The 23,147-nt window shown below is 38.0% G+C and overlaps 2 pseudogenes; both read right to left on the bottom strand.

Annotated features, from left to right (window-relative positions):
• The window catches only part of LOC100665991 (UDP-glucuronosyltransferase 2B31-like), a 129,242-nt pseudogene that overhangs the window by 100,584 nt on the left and 5,511 nt on the right, over window positions 1-23,147 (bottom strand).
• LOC100653579 (UDP-glucuronosyltransferase 2B18-like) lies at window positions 1,240-22,315 on the bottom strand (annotated as a pseudogene).

The following is a 23,147-nucleotide window of genomic DNA, read 5'->3' on the forward strand; positions in this document are numbered from 1 at the left end:
GATGGTATGTGGTCTAAGAAGTGCAAAGACAATCAATGTGGGCAGAGTCATTAACAAATGTGCACAAGTTACTTCTTGAAAGCAGAAATAGATAGGAATTTAGCATAGGTAGTATACGTTGAGCTACATTATTGTCTCAGACTAATGTGTAGGGATAAGGTATCCTCCCACTTAAAAACAAAAAAGAAACCAGCATTAATGTAATGAAAAATCATTAGCCCATTACTTTTTTCACTTTTGTAATCTGATACTTATTTTTTTTCTTTGTAATGGCATGATTCAAGTTTAATAAAAGAGATAAGTTTAATAAAAGAAAATATTCATTGGCCATTATTATCATAATCAATTTCATTTTCTGTCCACTATTTTATCATAATTAATTTCATTTACTATTGTTACAAAAAATATCTTTGTTATATAGAAACCAAAACCCAAACCAAACTAGTTGCTGCAGAGTAGAATACAACTCATTGAGGCCCCAAATATGCAGAGTACTCCACAGAGTTTTCAAGGCTGTGGTCTTTCAGAAACATATTGCCAAATCCTTCCTCCGGGGGACATCTGGATGGGTTCAAGCCACAAACCTTTTAGTTAGTGCTCAAGTGCTTAACTGTTTGTGCCATCCAGGGAACCCTAGCTTGTCATAGAAGAATTTTATAAAAATTTCCAGGTATCAAAAATGCTCAATATGCCTTTTTTCCACCCAAATGTTTAAAATTCTCTTATCTGGCAGAAGAAATCACAAAGAAAAAAATTTTTTTTTTCTTCTCTGTGGTTTGTTTGTTCTGCCTCCAAAGGCTCTGATTATCGATATTCAAAGACAAGTTTGGAGACCTTTTTTGCCATTTCAAATACTTTCTACTACAAAGGTTGTAAAAATTGTTGCATGTAACAAAATGTGGCTCTTTATTCTATCTGCAATTTACTTTTTCAATGCATTTGAGGGAAGAATCTATATAAAAGATTTGTATAGAGTTCTGGTTTTTCTCTCCTAAGTGTCCTGGTTATTAAAGTATGTGAATTGACAAATTAAGGCCAAAAATAAAAGACCTTATTACAGGATCTTTTAACATTATAATACAGAGGCATTGGACTAAACATTTTGGCCCCACCTATGATTCCTAATAAACTGAAGTACTCTCTCCTCTTATTTTGTGCCTTACTATCCAACTACACAGGGTCATTCAATAAAGGGAGAACAATTACTCAAATATATTTAAGACTGGTGGGGAAAATATCTTCAGACTTTCTAACTAAAGACATTATAAAATTGCACAATTTTGGGTAGGAAGCCAGTTGAAACCACTCAGGGCTTCTGAAACAAAGAAAATTTCATGAAGAAATGTTTTATGATTCGTGAAGGATACATGTATTTCATATGAATGCACAGTATATATGTAGAAAATATTTCTGAAAATTCAAGGTGAAAACATCAGGCTTCCTGATATTTTCAAATCAATAAGTTGAGGCTCAAGTGAGTTTTAGTTTGTGTCCCAGGTATGAAATTATATATAGGACATCGCCAAAGTAGAATTTTTTCTGGATTTACAAAATGAAAATAATACATTGAATATAATCCAACTGATGAATGGAACTGTCCATTTCAAGAGGAACATTGAGGAGGAATTCATCAAAGAACACACAGGATTATTTCTCCTTAGGGAAGAATGTTTTAGCTAACATCTTAACAATTGCTCAACGGTAAAATTTCTGAGGAATGCCAAAAAGGCTCAGCTTTTGCAAAATGTGGGGAAGAATCTTTCCACGAGTTGAACCGCAATGGTTGAATTAAATGTAATGCTCTCACTTATCATCCCTATTAGTCTTAGGACTTAAAGAGGCCTACTCCTTCTTTTTCTTCTTTTCTGTCTTAAAAAAACTTTTCATAACCAAACAAGCAACATTTTATGACAAGAAAAGTAACAATTGCCACACAAGCCAGTTGAAACCCAGTCACATCTAAAGAGTGGTACTGGCACAACATGAGGCTGAGGGCAGCTGGACGAAGACTCTTGGCTCCTTTGTGGCATATGACAAACTCCATCCAGAAGACAGCTTGGTCCAGGGGCTTAACAGGCTGATCATGATGAATGGTTGATAACCTCATAGCTATTTTCTTTATAGCTGAAGAAAAGTCAAATAGGCATCAAATTAGAGAATAAATCAGAAAAGATAAATAAGTGAAATATTCATGCCGGTGGTAAAAATGTGTGCCACATTATACTGGAAGAAATATATATTATTTTCCTCTGAGATGATTTTAGGCATTTTAGTTTACGGGCTAGAATTTGCTAAGTATATAAGATTTCAATGTGTAAAGAAATATAGAAGTTTGGGGAGGATATGTATTTTTGGGAAAGAGATTTGAAAGAGCTAAGTTTAAAGCAAAAAATGAAAAAGAAAAGAAAAGCTAAAGACCATCATTTGAGAGTGGAGGGTTTTAATCGCCCAGTAAAAAAATGTTAAAGGACCAGGTGTACAAGATTAAAAATAACACCATTATCCAGAAATAGGAGGCAGACCTATCATGAGGTCCAGCCACGTGTCCAGGAAGGGCTGATCAGGAGTTAGTGTTGGCCAGGAATTGGTATTGACCTTATGCCAATGTTTGAATAGTTAAATAAGTGAAAGTGGGTTGTCTTGGTTTGAATCTTGATTCTGACACTCACTTGCTCCCTGTTTTGTTCAAGTTATTTACTCTCTCTGTGCCTCAGTTGTCTCTTTGTTTAAATGGAATAGGTGGGAACAGTGCCTCTTTTATCTGATTATTGTGAAGAATAATGGATTGAGTCTTAGAATACTTAGAACTGTTTCTATCATGTAGTAGAATCTCAGTAAATGTTTGCTATTACTATTTTTGTTTTTCTTGTTAGTATTGTTATTTTACATGTTGGATAGTGCTCAACATTTCACTTCGATGCACAGCAGTTGTATTTGGTTGTTTCTCTGTTGAAAATCATTATGATCAAGGGAGAAGTGTGAATAAACGCATATGGTTTCTGAATCCCAAAGTTCTATGACATGACACTGTAGAAACAGCAATAGAGGTAACTTGCAAAAGCCACCCACCTGTATGCTTTAGGGAACAGGGATGTGCTTTCCTCAGAGATGCTGGGGAGATGGTTCTCAGCCCCCTGCCTTGTTCAGAGCTTGACCCCCAGCTTCAACCAGATACTGGTGCCTACACCAAACACCCTTGCCCCTCTAAGACTGTAGGACAGAGCCTGTACCACACACTTGATGACCAGCTACCTGGACACCTGAGCTGAATCCACACAAGAAAAGTGAATGGACTCATAAGCTCACATACCTGATAACAGCTCTGGCCATCTGGTGACAGGATGTCACAGCTCTAAAGATGAAAATAAGCTAGTTCACTCAGGCAACCCATTTGGGCATATCAAAACAAAACAAAGTAAGAAACTATGATACAGAAAGCAAATATAAAATAAACTAATACAATAACTTATGGATGGCTCAGAGACAATGGTCAATATCAAATCACATAAAGAAACAGACCATGATTGCTTCAACAAGCTCTCAAAAAAGAGGATCAAAGGATCTCCTGGATGAAGGTGCCTTCCTGGAATTACTGGATGCAGAATTCAAAAGTTTAATATACAGAACTCTTCAAGACATTGGGAAGGAGATCACGCAATACACAGAACAAGCCAAGGAACATACAGATAGAACAGTTGAAACAATTAAAAATGTTATTCGAGAACATAATGAAAAAGTTAATGAGGTACAAGAATCCATGGAGAGATAGCAGTGAGAAATTCAGAAGATTAACTATAAAATTACAGAATTAGACAAGTCAATAGAAAGTCACAGGAGCAGAATCAAGCAAGTGGAAGGCAGAATTTCTGAACTTGAAGATAAAACACTTGCCGCTAATGTATTTGAAGAAAAACCAGAAAAAAGAATTTAAAAAAATGAAGAAACCTTAAGATTCATGTGGGACTCTATCAATAGAAATAACCTAAGAGTGATTGGAGTACCAGAACAGGAAGGGATAACAGAAAATACAGAGAGAATTGTTGAAGATATGCTGGCAGAAAACTTCCCTGGTATCATGAAAGATGAGAACATATCTATCCAGGATGCTCGTCGAACTCCACATGAGGTAGATGTTAAAAGAAAGTCACCAAGACATATTATAATCAAACTTTCCAAAACCAAGCATAAAGAGAGAATTTTAAGACTAGCTGGGGTAAACGAAAAGTCATCTGCAAAAGAGATTCAGTAAAAATAAGCTTGGACTACTTGGTGGAAACCGTATAGGCAAGAAGACAATGGGATGACTTATACAAAAAAGTGAAGGAAAAAATTGAGAGCCAAGAATCTTATATCCAGCAAAACTGGCTCTCAAATATGAAGGTGAAATTAGGACATTTCCAGATAAACAGAATATTAGGGAATTCGTGATAATGAAATCAAAACTATAAAACATACTAAAGGGAGTTCTTTGGTTAGAAAATCAATAAAATCAGGTATGCAAGATTCAAACACTGGACAGTACAATCAGATATTAACCCAGACAGGGAAATTACAATTTAAATCAAGAAAATAAAGTGTTCAAAACAGGGAAACAACAATGTCACTATGGGAAAGAAGACAACATTAAAATAATAAAGAAGGACTACGAAATGTAGTCATAGATCTCTAATATGGAGATGAAGACAAGGCCATATAAAGAAATAACAATTCAGTTGAAACTTAGAAAAATGGGGTAAATATTAATGTAACCACATAGGAGAGGAGCTATCCTACTCATAAAAATAAAATATAAGAAAAATATAGAGACTCAGCGGAAAGAAAAAAAAAATGAGTAAGAGAAAAAGACAATACACAAAGATAAACTACTCAGCACAAAAAATTAAGTGGGAAAAACAAACTGTCAACAACACCCAAAAGAAGACATCAAAATGACAGCATAAAACTCATACCTATCCATAATTATGCTGAATGTTAATGGACTAAATGCACTGATAAAGAGACAGAGAGTGGGAGAATGGATTAAAAAAATGATCCGTCTATATGCTGCCTACAAGAGACATACCTTAGACTTAGAGGCACAAACAAACTAAAACTCAAAGGATGTAAAAAATATATTAAACAAACAACAGTCAAAAAAGAGGAGGAGTTGCAATATTAATTTCTGACAAAATAGACTTTAAGTTTAAATCCACCACAAAGGCTAAGGAAGGACACTATATAATGATTAAAGGGACAATATACCAGGAGAATATAACCATATTAAATATTTATGAACCCAATGACAGGGTTGCAAGATACCTAAAACAAACTCTAACAACATCAAAAAGTGAGATAGACACCTCCACAATTATAGTAGGAAGCTTCAACACATCATTTTCGGTAAAGGACAGGACATCCAGATAGAAGCTCAATAAAGACACGGAAGATCTAAATGCCACGATCAAACGTCTCGACCTTGTAGACATGTACAGAACACTCCACCCAACAGCAGCCAAAGTATACTTTCTTTTCTAGTGCACATGGAGCATTCTGTAGAATAGACCACATATTAGGTCATAAAGCAAGCCTTAGCAGAGTCCAAAACTTTGAAATATTGCAAAGCATCTTCTCTGACCATAAGGCCATAAAAGTATAAAGCAAAAACAGAAAAAGTAGGGAAAAGAAATCAAACACTTGGAGACTGAACAATACTCTGCTCAAAAAAGACTGGATTATACAAGACATTAAGGATGGGATAAAGAAATTCATAGAATCCAATGAGAATGAAAATACTTCCTATCAGAACCTTTGGGACACAGTGAAAGCAATGCTCAGAGGTGAATTTATATCAATAAATGTACACATACAAAAAGAAGAAAGGGCCAAAAGCAAAGAATTATCCCTACAACTTGAACAAATAGAAAAAGAGCAACAAAAGAAACCCTCAGGCACCAAAAGAGAACAAATCATAAAAATTAGAGAAGAACTTAATGAAATAGAAAAGAGAAATAAAATTGAAGGAGGTAACAAGACCAAAAGGTGGTTCCTTGAAAAAGATTAACAAAATTGGTAAACCATTTGCCAAACTGACAAAAGAAAAAACAGGAGAGGGAGCTAATAAACTGAATAAGAAATGAGATGGGTGATGTTAAAACAGACCTAACTGAAATTAAAAGAATCAGATCAGATTACTACAAAAAAACTGTATTCTAATGAATTGTAAACCTAGAAGAAATGGACGAATTCCTAGAAACACACTACCTACCTAAAGTAACACAAACAGAGGTAGAACAACTAAATAGATGCATAACAAAAGAAGAAATGGAAAAGTTAATCAAAAAACTCTCAACAAAAAAAGCCCTGGCCCTGATGGCATCCCTGCAGAATTCTACCAAACATTCAGAGAAAAATAAACACTACTACTACTAAAGGTATTTCAGACCATAAAAAAGAACAGAATACTCCCAAACTCAGCGTATAAAGCCAGCATATCCTTGATAGCAAAACCCGGTAAAGACAACAAAAAAAGAAAAAAAGAAAATTATAGATCTATATCCATTATGAATTTAGATGCACAAATCCTAAATGGAGAGAGTTAGAAAGCATTCCTCTTGAGAAAGAGAACCAGACAAGGATGCCCTTTATCACCGCTCTTAAACAACATTGTCCTGGAGGTCAAAGCCAGAGCAATTAGGCTAGATAAAGAAATAAAGGGCATCCAGAATGGTAAGGAAGGAGTAAAAGCATCTTTATTTACAGATAACATGATGTTATACACAGAAAACCCTAAAGAATCCTCCAGAAAACTACTGAACCTAAGAAAAGAGTTGAGCAGTGTATCAAGATGCACGATAAACATACAAAAAATAAGTTGGATTCCTCTACACCAACAAAAAGAACATCAAAGAGGAAATCACCAAATCAATATCATTTACAGTAGCCCCCAAAAAGATAAAATACTTAGGAATAAATCTTAGCAGAGTTGTAAAAGACGAATACAAAGAAAACTACAAGACACTACTAAAAGAAACCTGCGTAAGTGGAAAAACATACCTTGCTCATGGATAGGAAGACTTAACATTGTAAAAATGTCTATTCTACTAAAAACCTTCTATAAATACAATAAATCCCAATCCAAATTCCAACGACATTTTTTACTGAGTTGGGCAAACAAATCACCAACTTCATATGGAAGGGAAAGAGGCCCTGGATAAGTAAATCATTACTGAAAAAGAAGAAGAAAGAGGGAAGCCTCACTCTACCTGATTTTAGTACCTATAATACCACCACAGTAGTCAAAACAGCCTGGTACTGGTACAACAACAGATACATAGACCAAGGGAACAAAACCGAGAATCCAGACATAAATCCATTTACCTACGAGCAGCTGATCTTTGACAAAGGCCCCAAAACAGTTAAATGGGGAAAAAGACAGTCTTTTTAACAAATAGTGCTGGCATAGCTGGATATCCATCTGCAAAAAAATAAAACAAGACCCATACCTCACACCATGCACAAAAACTAACTCAAAATGGATCAAAGACCTAAATATAAATCGAAAACAATAAAGATCATGAAAGAAAAAAAGCGACAACATTAGGAGCCCTAAAGCATGGCATAAACAGTATACAAAACATTACTAACAATGCAGAAGAGAAACCAGATAACTGGGAATTCCTAAAAATCAAACACCTATGCTCACCCAAACACATCACCAAAAGAGTAAAAAGATTACCCACAGAATGGGAAAAAGTTTTTAGCTATGAAATTTCCAATTAGCATCTGATCTCTAAAATCTACATGATACTGCAAAAACTCAACTATGAAAAGACAACCCAATTAAAAAATGGGCAATGGATATGACAGACCATTCAGCAAAGAAGACATTTGGGTAGCTAACACATACATGAGGAAATATCATTAGCCATTAGAGAAATGTACATCAAAACTGCAGTGAGGGAGGGGACCAAAATGGCTGACTAGGGAGACGCTACCTCGGATCCCTCTTCAACAAAGACTCGGAAAAACAATTGAATCGATCACATACATGACAATCTACGAACCCTGACCATCAAACACAGATCTAAAGAGTTGATCTGAGTGACAGGGGAGTGAAAAGCTGTGCTCTGAACCAGCAACTGCTTCTGGAACCCACGACCCACCCCACAGCCTTAAGCCCCCGCAGTTCCCTGGTGCTGAGTGGTGGAGCTGATTGCAGCTTGCTGAGGCGGGTAGGCAGGGGACACAGCTCTAACCCCTAGCCCCCTGGGGTAACCTCCGTAGAGACTCAGCCAGCGCAAGCAGGCTGCACACTGACGGGGCTAACGCAAGAACGAACAAACACGGGGAAGCAGCGACTGTTTTCGGAGCCTGGAACCAGTGTCCCGGTCAGAAAATCTTGGCACCAGACTTTGGACTGGGTGCAGGGGAACTGAGCATTGTATCCTGAAAAGATGCAAACACGGGGCGCCGCCCTAGCCCCCTGAAGAGAGCTCGGGGGAAGCCCGGTCAGTCCACGCAGGCCGTGCAGTGACACGGCTGACAGGAGGAGAAGTCACTGGGAGGCAGCGACTGGTTTTGGAGCTGGGAGTGCGGTGTCCCAACCAGGGAACCTTGGCTCTGGGCCTTGGACTGGGAGCAGAGGAACTGACCACGGCTTCTGAGACAGCACAAGCACAGGATGCGGACCTGACCCGAGGGGTCGATCTCTACCCAGCCAGTGCACACAGTCGACATGCCCCTCGGGAATCTCAGATAAAACAGTCATCCCAAGCAAGATAAGTAACTTTGTCTATATTCCTGGGTGCTACTCTCTCCTATCTATCTGATCCCTCCCCTCCCCTTCCCAGGCGGCTTCATTAACATTGGAGTTTCCTGGGACAGAGAGTGAAGTGCTCTGTGGTTTTTTTTTCTTTGTTTGTTTGTTTTGTCTTTTCCTAACCCATTCTCCTGGCCTGAGAGAAGCAGCTACAAAAAACCCAGGGATCAGAATCCTTCCCTGACTTCCCGAAATTGGACTAAAAGTACAGAACCAGCTCCAGCCAAGCATTTGTGATCCACAGTCTTGGGCTTTCATCCCTACAGGGAACAAGGTGGCTACTACTATGCAAAGGCAATTCTGATAGGGATCTGACTGTAATTGTTTTAGCAGATTACTGGAAAGACAAGTTTCCCAGGTCTGATATCTCTACCTATTAAACAGAGCCCTCAGTGGCCCACAAGGGGGAACTGAGGGCAGAAGCTCCACCCAAGCCACCTAACCTTCTGCTGTAGGGGTCAGAGGGTAGTGACATCTACAATCTGTAGAGGTACATGCATTGGGTGCCTAAGGTACAGCTGCAGAGCCCACCCACCAAAGTGCTTTAGGAATAGAGACACACCTACCTCACCAGCACTTGGGGGAAGCCTGTCAGCATCCTGCCCCCCCCCCCAGAATGTGACCCCCTGCTGCTACTAGAATCTGGTCCACACAGCTATCACCAATACTCCTCTAAGCGAATAGGTGACAGTCTACCCCACACACTTGGTGACCCAAAATCAGATTCTACTCAAGAATAGTTAATGGACTCTTAGGCTTATATTTCTGGTAATGGCCCAAACCAGCTGGTAAGAGGACATAAGTGATTCAAAGCCTACAACAATCCAGTCTAATCTAGTAGCCCATCTACGTATAATGAAAGAAAACAAAACAAGATAAGACTCAGTGAGCAAATATAAAATAAATCATTACAATATCTTATAGATGGCTTGGAGACAACGGTTGATATCAAACCACATAAAGAAGTAGACCATGATTGCTTCTACACCTTCCGAAATCAATGAATCAAAATCTTTGCCAAATGAAGATACAATCCTGGAATTGCCAGATGCAGAACATTAAAAACTAATTTACAGAATGCTTCAAGACATCAGGGATGACCTCAAAAATGAAATAAGACAATCTACAGAAAAAGCCAAGGAACACACTGATAAAGCAGTTGAAGAAATCAAAAAGATTATTCAAGAACATGGTGGAAAAATTAATAAGCTGCAAGAATCCATAGAGAGACAGCACTCAGAAATCCAAAAGATTAACAGTAAAATTATAGAATTAGACAACTCAATACGAAGTCAGAGGAGCAGAATCAAGCAACTGGAATGCAGAGTGGGGGAGGTGGAGGATAAAACAATTGACACCAATATAGCTGAAGAAAAATCACATAAAAGAATTAAAAAAAAAATGAAGAAAACCTACGAATCATGTGGGACTCTATCAAGAATAACTTGCATGTGATTGGAGTTCCAGAACAAGGAGACATAACAGAAAACACAGAGAGAACTGTTGAAGATCTGTTGGCCGAAAACTTCCCTGACATCATGAAAAACAAAAGGATATCTATCCAAGATGCTCATCGAACCCCGTATAAGATCGATCCAAAAAGAAAATCACCAAGACATATTATCATCAAACTTGCCAAAACCAAAGATAAAGAGAAAAATTTTAAAGCAGCCAGGGAAAAAAGAAAGGTCTCCTACAAAGGAGAATCAATAAGAATAAGTTCAGACTATTCAGCAGAAACCCTGCAGTCAAGAAGGCAATGGGATGACATATATAGAGCACTGAAGGAGAAAAACTGTCAGCCAAGGATCATTTCTCCAGCAAAACTCTCTCAAATATGAAGGTGAAATTAAAACATTTAGAGATAAAGACAAGCTTAGAGAATTTGCAGAAACGAAACCAAAGCTACAAGAAATACTAAAGGAAATTCTTTGGTCAGAAAATTAATAACATCAGATAACAACACAACACAAGGTCACAGAAGAGAATATCCTGATATGAATTCAAATAAGGAAATCACAAAAACAAAATAAGATTAATTTTAAAAAGAAAAAATTGCTCAAAACAGGGAATCATTAAAGTAATTATGTAAAAGATCACAATAATCCAAAAGTGGGACTAAATACAGGAGGCATAGAAATGCCATATGGAGAGGAAAACAAGGCAATATAGGACAATTCAAGTTAAGTTTTTACTTAGAAAAATAGGGGCAAATATTAAGGTAACCACAAAGAGGTCTAACAATTCCATAACTCAAAATAAAAACCAAGAAAAACACAACAACTCAGCAAACATAAATTCAACTACTATGAAAATGAGGAACACACAATTTACAAAGAAAAACATCTCAGCACAAAAAAGTAAGAGGAAAAATGAAATTGTCAACAACACACATAAAAAGACATCAAAATGATAGCACTAAACACATTCTTATCTATAATTACACTGAATGTAAATGGACTAAATGCACCAATAAAGAGACAGAGAGCCTCAGACTGGATAAAGAAACATGATCTGTCTATATGCTGCCTACAAGAGACACACCTTAGACTTAGAGACACAAACAAACTAAATCTCAAAGGTTGGAAAAAAATATATCCAGCAAACAACAATCAAAAAAAGAGCAGGAGTAGCAATATTAATTTCTGACAAAATGGACTTCAAAGTTGAATCCACCACAAAGGATAAAGAAGGACACTACATAATGATTAAAGGGACAAATGACCAGGGAGATATAACCATATTAAATATTTATGCACCCAATGACAGGGGTGCAAGATACATAAAACAAACTTTGACAGAACTGAAAAGTGAGATAGACACCTCCACAATTATAGTAGAAGACTTCAACACATCGCTTTCGGAGAAGGATAGGACTTCCAGTAAGAAGCTCAATAGAGACATGGAAGATCTAATTGCTACAATCAACCAACTTAACCTCATAGGCTTTTACAAAACACTCCACCCAACGGCAGCCAATTATACTTTTTTTTATAGTGGATATGGAACATTCTCTAGAATAGATCACATATTAGGTCATAAAACAAACCTTTGCAGAATCCAAAACATCGAAATATTACAAAGCATCTTCTCAGACCACAAGGCCATAAAAGTGGAAATCAATAACGGAAAAACTAGGGAAAAGAAATCAAACACTAGGAAAATGAACAACACCCTGCTGAAAAAACACTGGGTTATAGAAGACATTAAGAAGGAAATAAAGAAATTCATAGAATGTAACAAGAATGAAAACACTTCCTATCAAAACCTCTGGGACACAGCAAAAGCAGTGTTCAGAGGTCAATTTATATTGATAAATGCACACATACATAAAGAAGAAAGAGCCAAAACCACAGAACTGTCCCTACAACTTGAACAAATAGAAAGTGAGCAACAAAAGAATTCATCAGGCACCAGAAGAAAACAAATAATAAAAATTAGAGCTGAACTAAATGAAACAGAAAAAAGAAAAACAATTCAAAAAATTAACAAAGTCAAAAGTTGTTTCTTGAAAAAATTAACAAAATTGGTAAACCATTGGCCAGACTGACTAAAGAAATACAAGAAAGGAAACAAATAACCCGAATGAGAAATGAGATGGGCCACATCACAACAGACCCAACTGAAATTAAAAGAATCATATCAGATTATTATGAAAAATTGTACTCTAACATATTTGCAAACCTAGAAGAAATGGATGAATTCCTAGAAAAACACTATCTACCTAAACTAATGCAATCAGAAGTAGAACAACTGAATAGACCCATAACAAAAAAAGAGATTGATAAGGTAATCAAAAAACTCCCAACAAAAAAAAGCCCTGGCCCGGTGACTTCACTATCCCTCATGAACATAGATGCAAAAATCCTCAACAAAATTCCAGCCAATAGAATTCAACAACACATAAAAAAAATAATCCACCACGACCAAGTGCAATTTATACCAGGTATGGAAGGTTGGTTTAATATCAGAAAAACCATTAACGTAATCCACCATATAAATAAAACAAAAGACAAAAACCACATGATCTTATCAATTGATGCAGAAAAGGCATTTGACATAGTCCAACACTCATTCATGATAAAAACTCTCGGCAAAATAGGAAGTGAAGGAAAATTCCTCAACATAATAAAGGGCATCTATACAAAGCCAACAGCCAACATCATTCTAAATGGAGAGAGCCTGAAGGCATTTCCCTTGAGAATGGGAACCTGACAAGCGTGCCCTTTATCACCGCTCTTATTCAACATTGTGCTAGAGGTCCTAGCCAGAGCAATTAGGCTAGAAAAAGAAATAAAGGGCATCCGGATTGGCAGGGAAGAAGTAATATTATCTCTATTTGCAGATGACATGATCTTATACACAGAAAACCCTAAGGAGTCCTCCAGAAAACTACAGAAACTAATAGACGAGTTCAGCAGAGTCTCAGGTTACAAGATAAACATATAAAATTCACTTGGATTCCTCTACATCAACAAAAAGAACATTGAAGAGGAAATCACCAAATCAATACCATTCACAGTAGCCCCCAAGAAGATAAAATGCTTAGGCATAAATCCTACCAAAGATGTAAAACACTTATACAAAGAAAACTACGAAGTACTAGTGCAAGAAACTAAAAGGGACCTACATAAGTGGAAAAACAGACCTTGCTCATGGATAAGAAGACTTCACATAGTAAAAATGTCTATTCTACCAAAAGCCATTTATACATATAATGCACTTTTGACCCAGATTCCAATGACATTTTTTAAAGTGATGGAGAAACAAATCACCAATTTCATATGGAAGGGAAAGAAACCCTGGGTAAGTAAAACGTTACTGAAAAAGAAGAAGAAAGTGGAAGGCCTCACTGTACCTGATTTCAGAACATATTATACAGCCACAGTAGCCAAAACAGCCTGGTACTGGTACAACAACAGGCACATAGACCAATGGGACAGAATTGAGAACCCAGACATAAATCCATCCACATATGAGCAGCTGATATTTGACAAAGGCCCAGTGTCAGTTAATTGGAGAAAAGATAGTCTTTTTAACAAATGGTGCTGGCATAACTGGATATCCATTTGCAAAAAAATTAAACAGGACCCATACCCCACACCATGCACAAAAACTAACTCCAAGTGGATCAAAGACCTAAATCTAAAGACTAAAACGATAAAGATCATGGAAGAAAAAATAGGGACAACGTTAGGAGCCCTAATACAAGGCATAAACAGAATACAAAACTTTACTGAAAAAGACGAACAGAAACCAGATAACTGGGAGCTCCTAAAAATCAAATACCTATGTTCATCTAAAGACTTCACCAAAAGACTAAAAAGACCATCTACAGGTTGGAAAAAAATTTTTAACTGCGACATCTCGGACCAGCACCTGATCTTAAAATCTATATGCTTCTGTTAAAACTCAACCACAAAAAGACAAACACCCCAATCAAAAAGTGGGCCAAGGATATGAACACGTACTTCACTAAAGAAGATATTCAGGTGGCTAACAGACACATGAGAAAATGCTCTCGATCATTAGCCATTACAGAAATGCAAATAAAACTACGATGAGATTCCATCTCACTGCAGAAAGGCTGGCATTAATCCAAAAAAACACAAAATAATAAATGTCGGAGAGGCTGCAGAGAGATTGGAACTCTTATACACTGCTGGTGGGAATGTAAAATGGTACAAGCACTTTGGAAATCTATCTGGCATTTTCTTAAAAAGTTAGAAATAGAAATACCATACAACCCAGAAATCCAACTCCTTAGAATATACCCTAGAGAAATAAGAGCCTTTACAATGAACAGAAATTTGCACACCCATGTTTATTGCAGCACTGTTTACAATAGCAAAACACTGGAAGCAATGAAGGTGTCCATCAATAGATGAATGGTTAAATAAATCATGGTACATTCACACAATGGAATACTACGCATTGATAAAGAACAGTGACGAATCTTAAACATTTCATAACATGGAGGAACCTGGAAGGCATTATGCTGAGTGAAATTAGTCAGATGCAAAAGGACAAATATTCCATAAGACCACTAGTATAAGTTCTTGAGAAATAGTATAAACTGAGAAGAACACATTCTTTTGTGGTTACGAGAGGAGGGAGGGAGGGAGGGCGGGAGAAGTTTATTTACTGATTAGTTAGTAGATGAGAACTACTTTAGGTGAAGGGAAGGACAATACTCAATACACGGAAGGGCAGCTCAACTGGACTGGACCAAAAACAAAGAAGTTTCCAGGATAAACTGAATGCTTTGAAGGTCAGCGGAGCAAGGGCGGGGGTTTGGGGACTATGGCTTAAGGGGACTTCTAAGTCAATTGGCAAAATAAACCCTATTATGAAAACATTCTGCATCCCACTTTGAGGTGTGGCTTCTGGGGTCTTAAATGCTAACAAGTGGCCATCTAAGATGCATCAATTGGTCTGAACCCATCTGGATCAAAGGAGAATGAAAAACACTAAGGTCGCAAGATAACTATAAGCCCAAGACACAGAAAGGGCCACATGAACCAGAGACTTACATCATCCTGAGACCAGAAGAACTAGATGCTGACCGGCCACAACCGATGACTGCCCTGACAGGGAACACAACAGAGAACTCCTGAGGGAGCAGGAGAATAGTGGGACGCAGAACCCAAATTCTCATAAGAAGACCAGACTTAATGGTCTGACGAAGACTAGAAGAATCCCAGTGGTCATAGTCCCCAAACCTTCAGTTGGCCCAGGACAGGAACCATTCTCGAAGACAACTCCTCAGACATGGAAGGGACTGGACAATGGGCTGGAGAGAGATCCTGATGAAGAGCGAGCTACTTGTATCAGGTGGACGCTTGAGACTGTATTGACATCTCCTGTCTGGAGGGGAGATGGGAGGGTAGAGAGGGTTAGAAACTGACAAAACGGTCATGAAAGGAAAGACTGAAGGAAGGGAGTGGGCTGACTCATTAGGGGGAGAGTGAATGGGAGTGTGTAGTAAGGTGTATATAAGCTTATATGTGACAGACTGACTTGATTTGTAAACTTTCACTTAAAGCACAATAAAAATTATTTAAAAAAAAAAAAAACTGCAATGAGATTCCATCTCCCTCCAACAAGGCTGGAATTAATCCAAAAAACACAAAATAGCAAATGTTGGAGAAGTTGTGCACAGACTGGAACATTTATACACTGCTGTTAGGTGGGAATATAAAATGATAGAACAATTTTGGAAATTGATTTGGTGCTTCCTTAAAAAGCCAGAAATAGATCTACCATACAATCCATCATTTCTAGTCCTTGGAATATAACCTAGAGATATAAGAGCCTTTACACCAACAGATACATGCACACCCATGTTTATTGCAGCACTGTTTACAATAGCAAAAATATAGAGGCAACCAAGGTGTCCATCAAAACAGGAATGGATAAATTACGGTAAATTAATGCAATGAAATATTATGCACTGATAAAGAAGAATGATGAATCTGTGAAACATTTCGTAACATGGAGGGATCTGGAAGGCATTACACCGAGTGAAATTAGTCGGTTGCAAAAGGAAAAGTACTGTATAATACCACCATTGTAAGAACTCAACAAATAGTTTAAAAAGAGAAGAGAATATTCTTTGATGGTTACTAGAGGGGAGAAGGGAGGGAAGGAGAGAAAGAGGTTTTCACTAATTAGATAGTAGATAAGAACTATTTTAGGTGAAGGGAAAGACAGCACACAATACAGGAGAGGTCAGCACAACTGGATTAAACCAAAAGCAAAGAAGGTTCCTGAATACACTGAACATTTTGAAGGCCAGCATAGCAGGGGTGGTGGTTTGAGGACCATGCTTTCAGGTGATATCTAAGTAAATTGGCATAATAAAATCTAGTAGGAGAACATTCTGCATCCCGCTTTGGAGAGTGGTGTCTGGGTTCTTAGAAGCTAGCGAGCAGCCATCTAAGATGCATCAATTGGTCTCAACCTACCTGGAGCAAAGGAGAATGAAGAACATCAAAGATACAAGGTAATTATGAGCCCAAGGGGCAGAAAGGGCCACATAAAGCAGAGACTACATTAGCCTGAGACCAGAAGAACTAGATGGTGCCCGGCTATAACCGATGGTGTCCTGACAGGGAACACAACAGAGAACCCCTGAGGGAGCAGGGAAACAGTGGGATGCAGACCCCAAATTGTCGTAAAAAGACCAGACTTAATGGTCTGACAGAGACTAGAAGGACCCCATTTATCATGGTCTCCAGACCTTCTGTTAGCCCAAGACAGGAGCCATTCCTAAAGCCAACTTTTCAGACAAGGATTGGACTGGACTATGGGATAGACAGTGATACTGGTAAAGAACGAGCTTCTTGGATCAAGTAGACACGAGAAACTATGTTGGCATCTCCTGTCTGAAAGGGAGATGAGAGAGTAGAGGGGGTCAGAAGCTGGCCAAATGGACATGAAAAGAGAGAGTGGAGGGAAGGAGTGTGCTGTCTCTTTAGGGGAAGAGCATATACCAAAGCATTTATAAATTTTTGTATGAGAGTCCAACTTGATTTGTAAACTTTCACTTAAATCACAATAAAGATTAAAAAAAAATAATAATAAACCAAGTAATGTATTGCACTGTGTGAATTTGTTGTAAAAGGTCTCTTTAAAGTGTTGAAAAACAAAGACATCAACTTGAAGACTAAGTTGTGCCTCACCCAAGCCATGGTATTTTCAATTGCCTCATATGCATGCAAAAACTATGCAATGAGTAAGGAAGACCGAATAAAGAATTGATGCCTTTGATTTATGGTATTGGCAAAGAATATTGAATATACCGTGGACTGCCAGAAGAACAAACAAATCTGTCTTGGAAGAAGTACAGCCAGTATGCTCCTTAGCAGTGTGTATGGCGAGATTTCATCTCATATTCTTTGGACAGGTTGTCAGGAGGGGTCAGTCCCTGGAAAAGGTCATCATGCTTGGTAAAAAAGAGGGTCTGTGAAAAATAGCAATAACCTCAATGAGATGGACTGACTCAGCGACTGCAACATTGGGCTCCAACATAGCAATGATTGTGAGGATGGAGCAGGATCCAGCAGTGTTTCCTTCCGTTGTGCAAAGGATAGCTATGAGTTGGAACTGACTCTACAAAACCTGATAACAACAATTCCAATATGTGTCTTTCAAGTCAATCAATTTTTCGTTTTACAATTCTTCCAAATAAGACAAAAATAATCATAAACAGAGGAACTAAGGATTTGCATACCTTCATGGTGGCAATGGTTTTGGTTTCTGTCTTAGTCATCTAGTGCTGCTATAACAGAAATACCACAAGTGGATGGCTTTAACAAAGAGAAATTTATCCTCTTACAGTCTAGGATGTTACAAGTTCAAATTCAGGACGTCACCTCCAGGGAATGGCTTTCTCTGTCTGTCGGCACTGGAGGAAGGTTTCCTTGTCATAAATCTTCCCCTGATTGAGGAGCTTCCTAGGCACAGAGACCCCAAGTCTAAAAGACTCGCTCTGCTCTTGGCACCTCTTTCTTTGTGGAATGAGGCCCCCACTTTCTGTTAGCTTAGAGATAAAAGGTGCTCCAAGCCACACCCAGAGAAACACCCTTTACAGTGGATCAAGGATGTGACCTGGTAAGGGCGTTACGATCCCAACCTAGTCGTCTTCTTTTTTTTTTTTTTAAGTTTACATTTTACTTATTTAGTTTTTTTTTACTAATTTTTTTTTGTGCTTTAGGTGAATGTTTACAAATCAAGTCAGTTTGTCACATATAAGCTTATATACACCTTTCTACACACTACCATTCACTCTCCCCGTAATGAGTCAGCCCGCTCCCTTCCTCCAGTCTCTCCTTTCGTGACGGTTTTGTCAGTTTCTAACCTTCTCTACCCTGCAATAAACATGGGTGTGCATATATCCGTTCATGTAAAGGCTCTTATTTCTCTAGGGTATATTCCAAGGAGTGGGATTTCTGGATTGTATGGTAGTTTTATTTATAACTTTATAAGAAAACGCCAGATAGATTTCCAAGGTGGTTGTACCATTTTACATTCCCACCAGCAGTGTATAAGAGTTCCAATCTCTCCGCAGCCTCTCCAACATTTATTATTTTGTGTTTTTTGGATTAATGCCAGCCTTGTTGGAGTGAGATGGATTCTTACCATAGTTTTAATTTGCATTTCTCTAATGGCTAGTGATCGAGAGCATTTTCTCATGTATCTGTTAGCTGACTGAATATCTTCTTTAGTGAAGTGCGTGTTCATATTCTTGGCCCACTTTTTGATTGGGTTGTTTGTCTTTTTGTGGTTGAGTTTTAACAGAATCATAGAGATTTTAGAGATCAGGCTCTGGTCGGAGATGTCATAGCTGAAAATTCTTTCCCAATCTGTAGGTGTTCTTTTTACTCTTTTGGTGAAGTCCTTATGTGAGCATAGGTGTTTGATTTTTAGGAGCTCCCAGTTATCTGGTTTCTCTTCGTAATTTTTACTAACGGTCATGGTCCCTACTTCAAATTTCTTCTCATCTCATAATTCTTCCATTTCCAACTAGAGTGATTCCTCTCATTTTCCTTATTGGTTGTTTCAAATCTCTCCATTATCCTCAAACTCTGACATATCATTCCCCCAACATCATCAAAAAACAAACAAACATAGAAAACTTATTATAACCACTCATGATGTGTCAGTGATGACTGTCTTCAAAGCACTGAGCAAATCCATACTCGTCATTGTGTTCATGTCCAGGCTCACTGCTGTCCCCTTGGCCTTCATGTGAGCAACGTTATCAGGTTGATCAGCAAACAAGAGAATGCCCACCATAGGGATCCCATGGTAGATCACCTCATAGATGCCATTGGTTCCACCACGAGTTATAAAAGCTTTGGTCTTTGGCTGACCTAGGAAAGGGTGAAATTTAGCAAAATTATTCATTATAATTCTTAAAAATAAAATGGGGAATACAAGGAACTCAATAAGACAGTGATTTCTAGGAAACAGATTATCTTGCCCATAAAATTATATTTAAATTGTTTTTAGATCTCTGAGCAGCAAGCAAGCAGGTCTACTGGAGCAATAAGTGAGGGATTCAGGGGAGAAATGATGTGTGCCTGGAGACTTGAAAAATGAGTAGAAGATTGCCAGGTGGATAAATTGAAGGACAATATTTTAGATATAAGTAACAACATGTGAAAAGAAAAGAGGGACACATCAGAGCATATTCTCTTAGAGAAACAGTGAGAAAAAGACTGAGTCTGATATGTAGGGTGTCCAAGGCAGGAGGAAGTGTGATGATGGTGGTACTGGCCTCAGAAGAAGGGAAGACAATCCTTTATCATGAAATGTTTTATCATTTCATCGTGAAAATTTTGGATATTTTCCTACAGGAAATGGAGAGTCATTGGTTCTAAGGGAGGGGCTGTTAATGTTTGTCTCCATTTGAACTCTCTCTGTAGCTGTGGAGAGCATAGGTATGAGGTGGGAGTATTAGGGGACAGAGCGATGATCCAGAAGGTTATTAAAAAATTCCAAACAAGAGGTGATTACTCCTGAAGTAACAGATACCATGCTTCTGGACTGAAGGATTATGACTGTATACAATAAAATGCCAGTTATTATATTTCATTTTTTTTCCATCAGAACAAAAAAATAAATATAAAAAACTTATGCTTCATTTTTGAGTCTTTGTATAATGAATGCTGAAAACTTAGTTTTCTCTTGAACTATGATCCCTCTGACTGTTACTCGTATTCTCTGTATTTGTTCTCTGATCTTACCAAGGAGGTCATTCTGAGAGATCCACTGATAGAGTCGGGTATTGGGTCCTAAATTATCTGGTTTCTTGCCATCAAATCGCCACAGCACCTATTAAGATAAAATACTCCATGAATAGAAATTCAAAATTATATTGTTGCTGTTGTTAGATGCCGTCCGTCCAGTTGGTTCCAACTCTTAGCAACTCTATGTATAACAGAACAAGACAATGCCCTGTCCTGTGCTACCTTCACAATCCTTGTTATTCTAGAGCCCATTGTTGCACCCATTGTGTCAATTCATCTCATTGAAGCTCTTCCTCTTTTTCATTGACCCTCGACTTTACCAAGCATGACGTCTTTCTCCAGGGGTTGATCCATCCTGATAACATGTCCAAAGTATGTGAGACATAGTCTTATTATCCTTGCTTCTAAGGAGTCTTCTGGTTGTATTTCTTCCAAGCAGATCTTGTCCTTCTTTTGGCAGTTCACGGTATGTTCAATATTCTTTGCCGACACCACAATTCAAAGGCATCAATTCTTCTTTGCTCTTCCTTATTCATTGTCAAGCTTTTACATGCATATGAGGTGATTGAAAAGATCATGTCTTGAGTCAGGTGCACCTTAGTCTTCAAGGTGACATCTTTGCTTTTCAACACTTAAAAGAGGTCTTTTGCAGCAAATTTGCCCAACACAATGCATCTTTCTTTTTCCTTTTTTTTTTTTTTTTTGTGCTTTAGGTGGATGTTTAGAGTTCAAGTTAATTTCTCATACAGAAATTAATACATGTATTGTTATGTTACAATAGTTGCAATCTCTATAATTTCATGACACACTCCCCCATTCCACCCCAGATGTCCCGTGTCCATCCAACCAGCTTTTGTCCCTTCCTGCTTTCTCATCCTGCCTCCGGACAGGAGCCATCCATTTGGTCTCTTGTATCTGCTTGAACTAAGAAGTGCACTGTTCACCAGTATTATTTTATTTTTTTTTTAGTCCAGTCTAACCTTTGTCCTAAGTGTGGGCTTTGGGAATGGTTTTAGTTCTGGATTAACAGAGTGTCTGGGGGCCATGGCTTCAAGGGTTCCTCCAGTCTCAGTAAGACCCTTAAGTTGTCTATTTACATGAATTCGAATTCTGTTCTATACATTTTTCCTGCTCCTTCAGGGCCTCCCTGCTATGTTCCCAGTCAGGGTGGTTGTGGGTGGTAGCTGGGCACCATCTAGTTCTTCTGGTGTCAGGCTGATGAAGTCTCTGGTTTATGTGGCTCTTTTTTCTGTTGGGCTGTTTTCCTTGCATCTTTGGTGTTCTTCACTCTCCCTTGCCCCAGTGGGCTGGGATCTATTGCATCTTAGATGGTTGCTCACAAGCTTTTAAGACCCCAATTGCAATCAACAAAGTAGGATATAGACCATTTTCTTTATAAACTGTCTTATGCCAATTGAGCTAGATGTCACCTGAGACTATGGTACCCAGCCCTCAACCCAGTAATTCAGTCCTCCAGGGAGTTTGGTTGTGTCTATAAAGCTTCCATGACTTTGACTTGGTCAAGTTGTGCAGACTCCCCTGGTATTGGGTACTGTCGTACCCTTCACCAAAGTTACCACTTATCTATTTTCTAGTTAGTGTTTTTCACCTCCCTTTCCTTCCCTACACCTTAACCATCAGAGATTGTTTCTTTTTCTATGTAAACCTTTCCACGTGTTTGTAAAATAGTTACCTCAAATAGTATTTGTGTTCTTGTGATTGTCTTATTTCTTTCAGCATAATGTCTTCCTGATTCGTACATGTTGTGAGATCTTTTGCAGATTTATTATTGTTCTTTGTTGCTGCATAACATTCCATTGTGTGTATGTACCCTAGTTTGTTCATCCATTCATCTGTTAATGGGTACATACATGGTGATGCTGCAATGAACATGGGCGTGCATATGTCTATTCATGTGACAGGACTTATTTCTGTAGGATAGTGGGGTTGTTCGATGGTATGGTATTTGTATTTCTAGCTCTTTAAGAAAGCTCCGTATAGTTTTCCAAAATGGTTGTATCATTTTACATTGCCACCAGCAGTGCATAAGAGTTCAAATTCAGTGGATTACAGTTTTTCATGGTACTTTTATATTCCCTTTTATTTCAGTTGGGTCTGTTTTAGTGTCCCCCATTTCATTTCTTAGTTGGGCTGTTTGCTTCCTCTCATTTTTCTTTTGTCAGCTTGGCCAATGGTTTGTTGATTTTGCTGATCCTTTCAAAGAACCAGTTTTTGGTTTTGTTGATTCTTTGTTCTTTCTATTCTCTGTATCAATTATTTCTGCTCTGATCTTTATTATTTCCTTTCTTCTGGTGGCTGTGGGCTTCTTTTGCTGTTTTCTTTCTATTTGTTCAAGTTGTATAGCTAATGTTTTGATTTTTCCATTTCTACTTTTTTCATGCGTGCAGTTACTCCTATAAACTGACTTCTGAGCAGTACCTTTGCTGTGTCCCAAAATTTGTGCTATGATCTGTTTTCATTCTCGTTTGATTCAAGGAATTTTTTGATTCCATCTTTGTTTTCTTCTATTATCCAGTGTTTTTTTCAGCAAGATGTTATTCAGTTTCCTTGTATGTGATTTTTTTTCCCTGGCT

The sequence above is a fragment of the Loxodonta africana genome, chromosome 5 (assembly GCF_030014295.1).
Source record: "Loxodonta africana isolate mLoxAfr1 chromosome 5, mLoxAfr1.hap2, whole genome shotgun sequence".
Taxonomy (NCBI): Eukaryota; Metazoa; Chordata; class Mammalia; order Proboscidea; family Elephantidae; genus Loxodonta; species Loxodonta africana.